General features: G+C 33.3%; 1 non-coding gene across 1 annotated transcript; it reads right to left on the bottom strand.

Moving 5' to 3' along the window:
- Nucleotides 1–7,031: 7,031 nt before the first annotated feature.
- LOC133813063 (small nucleolar RNA R71) lies at nucleotides 7,032–7,137 on the bottom strand. Its single transcript, XR_009884108.1, has one exon. It is a non-coding gene; the product is annotated as a small nucleolar RNA R71 (small nucleolar RNA).
- Between the last annotated feature and the right edge of the window lie 399 nt (nucleotides 7,138–7,536).

Genomic DNA, 7,536 nt, shown 5'->3' on the forward strand with positions numbered 1-7,536 from the left:
GGCCCTATTCATATTTCACAGTGTTGTACTAATAATGGAGACCATAGGTCACATTGAGATGTTCACCTTCTCCCACTTACTATTTTAGAAAAAAATGTGTTTATTAAAACTAATCAATTAATTCTAAATTAATTATTAGTTTATTGATAACCCTATTAATGTAATTAATTGCAAAAGTACATTTAATTATAAAAGAGCATGTTTCTACAATTAATGTGATCTAGATAATTACCCATTACATTCATCTCACTTTACTAAAACACTTCTTAAATAAAGTTGTTTATCTTAAAGGCCTATAAAATCTATTGCCTTTATTATGGTGTGATTTACCAAATTTTAACTATTTTAAGACTTAACAGTTTACATTCAATTGATATCTCCAAAATAATTCATATAAACACTTAGGACAATCCTAGATAATCATGTTTCTAAAAGATGCGTGATTGATCAAAACTGTGTAGGATTTCAAGAATGTCATGTAATTGACTAATGCATGATCATGTTATCAATCAAATATTAATTAACATTTATTTAAATAAATACAATAAATAAACAATAAATGATGAATCGAGTACTATTAGGTATTTCTAAATTTACAACACTTTGAAAAAATAGAAATAAAATTATAAAATGGCATTTAGTTGTTTGCAAGACTCCAAGGATGATTCTCTTCTCATATATGCCTTTCTTTATAATTCTTAGGAATTTGTTAGGCCCAGCTAACTAATTAGAAACTAACTTTCTAACTAATCTATTTAATTAAAACTAACTTTAACTAAATAACTATTTTTGTCATCTTTTTAATCTAGTTAAATTTAAATAATTAAATAATCATATTCAAATAATTATTTAAACTTAAGATAAGATCTTCACCAACTAAAATATATATTATTTTTCTAACAAAAAGATAATTAATTTTCTAAATTCAAACAATTTAAAAAATCAATTAAATAAAACATAATAAGCCCAAAAATAGGATCTATTGTTTGGGCAACACGATTGGTGCCCTAGGGTTAGGGTCGACGGCTGGGAGAGCCTCAAAAAAAGGCTTGACAAGCCTTGTGGCTACGCAAGCAGGTGGCGCTTGCATGGTGCTGGGGCATGCCAGAAGTGATGCGGGACACAGGGGCGCACACCGCAGAGGCTCGGCTAGAAGGATGGGCCCATGCAAGGGCGAGGGGCTGGGCAAGCGCAGGGGCGCGTGCTGGGTGTTTGCAGGCAACTGGGCTTGTGGCCGAGGGGCTTGCCTCCATGGTTCATGGCTTGGGTCCATCATCCCCTTCTTTTTCTTCTCTTGTGACAAGAATTTTTAAATTTAAATTTCAAAAAATCAAAATTGCAAAAATCCTATGCCATTTATGGCTTACACAAGATCTAGAAATTCAAATTTCTAACCCAATAACACTATATAATTAAGGGTAAATATCTATTTGGTACCCTATGTTTTATCGAAATACATATTTGGTAACCTATGTTTTCAATAATATTCATCTAGTACTTTGTAATTTGAAATCGTACATATTTGGTACCTTGGCCATAAATTTTATCAATAAAATTTCATCAATATGACCAAACTGTCCTCAATTATATGAGTTTAAAATTCAAATTTGATTATTTAATTACATTTAATTGAGGGTAGTTTTGTTATATTGATAAAATTTTATTGTTCAAATTTGAGTCCAGAGTATCAAATATGCACAATTTCAAATTACAGGGTACCATATGAGCATTATTGAAAATATAGGATACCAAGTCTGTATTTCGATAAAATACAGGTTACCAAATGGTTATATTCCCTATAATTAACGACCCATCATTCAACCATACATTCAAAAAACACATCCATCCATTCAATAATCATATCAACAGACATATAAAAAATGCAAGAAACCCACAAAACATTTAATATATATGTGTAGATTGCTCTGGTACCAATTGTTGGTATTAAATATTAAAATCAGAATACGTAGCGGAATGGAATCTTTTAAAAATTATTAATACCAGCCAGGATCATACATATATAGATATATTAAATCACATATAAATAGATAAAAGATTACTTCTTAAAGCCTGTCAAGTGTCCTTAAATCTTTTTGTATAAATCAACGATCTTCCTATCCTTATTTTGAAAGCTCACACCTTAGACTTCCAAGTCAATCCTCAAAAAACACAAGGACGTGTGTGGGCACGTAGGATTCAAAAGTTGATTTAGACTCTCTAGATGTGCTCAACACATGAGACCTAGATAGACTTGAGAATAGAGGGGCTATAGAAATTTCTAGAATTTTAGGTTTAGGAAATTTTATCCTTTCTTTTCTTGAGAGAGAGTGTGACAGTCAAAACAACTTCTGAAAAACTTCTCATCTGAAAGTATCGCTTTTTTCAGTTTTATAAATATAATTAAATAAACAAATTATTTGAAATTCAAAATTCAAATCCCACGGTTATAAAATATCCCTAGGTGGCACCACTCACTATAAATACAGTGAGTGGCGTAAGCACATTAGGGATTTCGCTAATTTTCTCATTTGTTTGTTTAATTAATATTTAAGACAATATATTTATCCCAAAATAAATATCAGTTAATTCTCATTAATTTTATCTTAAAATATCAGTTAGTAAGATAATTATTAATCTCTCTCTATATTAATCCAAACATGATTAATATTTATTTTAACATATAGTTTTTCAAAATAAAAACTATATATATATATATAAATAAATAATCAATTGCCCATAATTATAACATAACTATTTCCTTGCCCCAGAAAATTAATTCATTTGCAATTAAGTTCTTCTCTCTACAAATCTTCCTTATAACATCCTTATCCTTGACAGTGTAGGACAGAGGTGATCTGGGGACCATGGACCTATAATACGAAGCTCCAATAAACCAAATTATTAATCAAACTCTTTAATCTAATAATCTTATTTATTAATTCTATGACTACTCCACTATAAATATAGAATTGCACTCTAAGATTTTATATTATTATATTTGTAGAGTTTTCTTTGTAGTTCATCGATATAATCAATAAATGTAGTTTTGTCCTCCAACTATTGGTTTGTTAATTAGTCCAGGTCAAAATTACTGTTTTACCCTTCTAATTACCTTTTGTTCCTTAAGTACCATTAATTCACTAGCAAATAATTAATCTATAATAAACTATAGATTTAAGCTCGATAACTATTCAGTTCTAGAATTAACCCTTAAAAGGACCAATATTCGATCTGTTAGGAAAGTGTGGATTCCATTATTATAAATCATGCTCCCAGCCATTCATGATATTGAATCTTTCAAAATAAAATTCATTAGCCTCATTATACCAAGAAACATTAACGAGTGAATCAAAAGATCAAATAAGCACAAACAAGAGTTCATGACTACTCAAGATTTTGACTGATCTACAAATGATTATCTATTATGATAACAATTAAATCTTTATGGGAAACTATAAGCTTATAAAGATAGATAATTCATATCGGTCATCTCATATATAATCTCAGTTATATACAGTACATTTATCAAGATGTCTATCCACATCAGTAATCTGAATCTAGACTACTTGCATCCCGTATGCTTAGTAAATCGTACTAGTAACCATTCATTAAATATTCCTTACTTTAATATGTTACCGACTACTTTATTCATTGTATATGATCTTAATTCTCTCGTACTAATACAAGATCATTTCCTCGTAAATGAATATGGAATTTTCTTGATATTCATATAAATTATTCAAATAATAATTATAACATTCAAACATAATAAAATTGTACTTTTATTTAAATCAATAAAATTTATTTACATACTTTTAGGACATAAATCCTACATGTACTATTAAGTCTATTTTTATACTGTTTAAGAATGTGTTTTAGGTAGTGTTTTTAATCTTTTAAATTGTTTTGTGCAGTATTATGCTTGTGTTTTGTGTGTTTTCAGGTTTTAGCAATTACTCAAGGGTTGGAGTGGATGTGGTGTAAGAAGCGCTAATTTGGGGATAAAATATTGATTTCACACATTAAATGGTGTTTGGTCATGTCGGCCGCGACATATTCAAAGGCAGAGAGTTGTTGTTTCCTGAAGATGGTGGAGTTGTGACGCTTGAATGAGAGTCACGGCACTGGAATTTATTGATGAATGTGAGCCACAACACTTTAAAGTAAGGTCGTAGTGCTGGCAAATACAGAGACAACTGATTTATGGGCAATCGTAGGTGGGATGCGACGCATGTTTCTGGAGTCGCAGCGCTAAGGTCCCTACACACATGAGGAAGGGCATTTTTTTCCTTTTTGGTTGAAAAATTAGTAGGGTTTAGTATTTTTAATTATTTTTTAGAATTAGGAGAGAGCAGTAGTTTTATTTTATCGGATGAGGCAAGGAGAAAAGGAGAACGTTTTGGGAGCTATTTCAAAGATTGAATCCACAGTTCTTTTTCTTCTTCTTTAATTTTCTTTATGTTCAACTTTGGTATTATGGATTTCTTTGCTGTGTTCATGAACTAATTTTTGTATTAGGGTTTTCAATTGAATCACTTGAACCTCTACTATGACCTAATGAAAAGTTTGGTTTTCTTCTACCTTTATTAAGATCTTTTCAATTTATGCTGATTGTATGAGAATTGATTGGCCATCGTTTTTCATAATTTTCATGAGCTTGAATCAAAATCTGAAAAGTGTGGTTTGGACATGCTCTAATTGAAAAGACATAAACTTAATCTCTTGAACATGAGTATCATGATTGTTTGTGTAGTTTTTAAGTTGTTAATCTTAATGCTTCCTAAATGTTGAGTTTATCATTGTTATCCCAAAATTTGAGAATGATGATGTGGCAGTAGAAATGACAAGTGGCATGGAATAGTTGGGTGATCTGGCTTAGCAGTAGCCCAATACATCGGTGAAGAGTTTGGACTGCTTGAGAGATGTCATGACCAAGCCAAGTGCACCCGAGGAGAGTACTTGGGCTAGGGTATGCCCAGTCGGACTTTGGTCCGAGGAGCACTCCAAGAGGTCCGGTCGAACCTTGATCCGAGGAAAGCCAAGGAGGGTGTGCTCGGACCTTAATCCGAGGAGAGCCAAGAGGTGTGTTCGGACCTTGATCTGAGGAGAGCCAAGAGGTGTGTTCGGACCTTGGTCCGAGGAGAGCCCCAAGTGGCGTGATCGGACCTTGGTCCGAGGAGAACCAAGTGGTGTGATCGGACCTTAGTCCGAGGAGAGCCAAGAGGTCCGGTCGGACCTTGGTCCGAGGAGAACCTAGAGGTGTGGTCGGACCTTAGTCCGAGGAGACCCCAAGGCTGTGGTCCGAGGTGAGCCCAAAAGGTGACTGGTCGGACTTTGGTCCGAAGAGAGTATAAGGGGTATGGTCTGTATGCAGGTGTCCAACATGCATATGTCCGACCAGAAGATGATATTCATCAACCAAATAGACTAGACTGCATCAAATTCCCAGAAACGACTTTAGCAAGAATTGGTCTGGGCATCGCGGGAATCTCTCATTCCTCACTCAAATTGAGGATTCTGTTGCATTTTTGAATATTTTGTGTAATTTAAATATAATATGAGTAATAGAATATCCCAAGACTAGGGGGATATCAGTTTAGGATCCCAAGCCTATAAATAGAGGGTTGATGGGATCAGAAAAGGACTTTTTTTGGAAATTTGAAATTTGGTCTGAGTTTCTAGAGAGAGAAAGTGTGTTTTCCCTTAGAGAGAACCCTTTTTGTATTCTAATAATTTACACTGAAGAAACTCAGTTGACACTGGTTCATCTGATCTTGAGTGTAGATAAAGTAATCAAATCTCTAAGTGGATTAGGCTATTACCGACTGATCGGGGCTGAACCACTATAAAAATCTTGTGTGTTATTTACTTTCTTTGATAAAACTATCTGTGTTGTTTAAATTCTCTTGAAGGTTTATCGTTTTTGACGTTCTCGCGTCGTTGGCTAAAAACACTGTCAACAATCATAGAAATATAGAAAATTCTCACTTAGGTTGAATTTTATAATTTGTAACTTGATTATAAAAAAAAAAAATTTGACAACTTGCTATCTCAATATGGAGATGAATTGTTAATCTTGCATTAGTAAATTGTTGAGTGGAAAGTTGATGAAATTGAAATCCCTAATTGTCTTTATTCTTAGTTTAATTCTTGTGTTATTTGTATTTTTTTACTCTTACATTTTACATTTGTTTATGTCTTTGCTTTTAGACTTTAGAAACCAAAAAAAAAATCATTATCCAAATAGAAAATAAATATTAACTGTTTGGTAATTAAAAATTTAGTCTTCGTGGGACGATAATCGAATTTACCGAATTTTATTACATCTTCGATTACGTATACTTGAGTAGCTTAAAAATTCGCAACAAGTTTTTGGTGTTGTTGCCAAGGACTGAAATTTTATCAATATCAAAATAGTTAATTTTATTTCCAATTTGGTTTATTATCTAATTATTTTACTAATTTGGTTGGTGTGCGCTTTGTGATCTCGATTTCAGGTATTTCTGTTATATTTGTAGTAGAAGGGGAGCTGACAGTTTAGTTCCTATTAATCTTAAAATAGAGAGAACTTGCAAGCAGATTCAGAAACAGAAAAGAGCAAAAATCAGTATGGGCGATGCCAGGGATAATGAGCCTAATTTTAATGTTGCTCATGGCCAAAATGCCTGAACACTAAGAGATTATGTACTCCCTACTGTTACGGGAGTACATTTGTGCATTACACCATCGGTGGTTGCTGCAAACAATTTTGAAATAAAGCCAGCAATTTTACAAATGGTCCAGTCCACGGTTCAGTTTGGTGGACTCCTTTTAGAAGATCCTCATATCCACATAGCTAATTTATGGAGCTATGTGTAATGTTCAAGTATAATGGGGTGAGCGACGATGTAATCAAGTTGAGGCTATTCCCATTCTCATTGTGGGAAAGAGCTCAAATTTGTTTGAACTCCTTTCAATCCAACTCTATAAATACTTGGGAGGAGTTGGCTCCGAAATTCCTTACCAAATTATTTCCTCCATCAAAGGCTGCTAAATTAAGGGGGAGATCAATAATTTTTACCAGCTTAAGGAGGAATCTTTATATGACTCTTGGGAGAGGTTCAATGAATTTTTGAGAAAGTGTCCTCATCACAGCATTCAAAAGTGGATGTTGGTCCACAACTTTACAATGGATTGTGATGTACTACTTGCACATAATTGATGTCGTAACTGGAGGGGCATTTATGAGTAAAAGTTCCAACGAGGCATATGAGTTGTTGGAAGATATGGCTACAAACAACCATCAATATTTTGATGAGCGTGCAACCTAGTAACATAAAGGTAGCTGGGGTTCATGAATTAGATGCAATCACTACTTTGACTGCTCAAGTTGCGACATTGACTAAACAGTTGCAACATAACTCTATTGCAACTCAAGTTGTGCAAGTCCAAGCTATATGCAATAATTGTGGTGGTCCTCATCAATTTGAGTACTGTATGACAACAAAGTTCAATAACACCATCTCTATGGAGCAAGTCAACATGATGGGTAACTTC

This window comes from Humulus lupulus, chromosome 1 (assembly GCF_963169125.1).
Source record: "Humulus lupulus chromosome 1, drHumLupu1.1, whole genome shotgun sequence".
Lineage (NCBI taxonomy): Eukaryota > Viridiplantae > Streptophyta > Magnoliopsida > Rosales > Cannabaceae > Humulus > Humulus lupulus.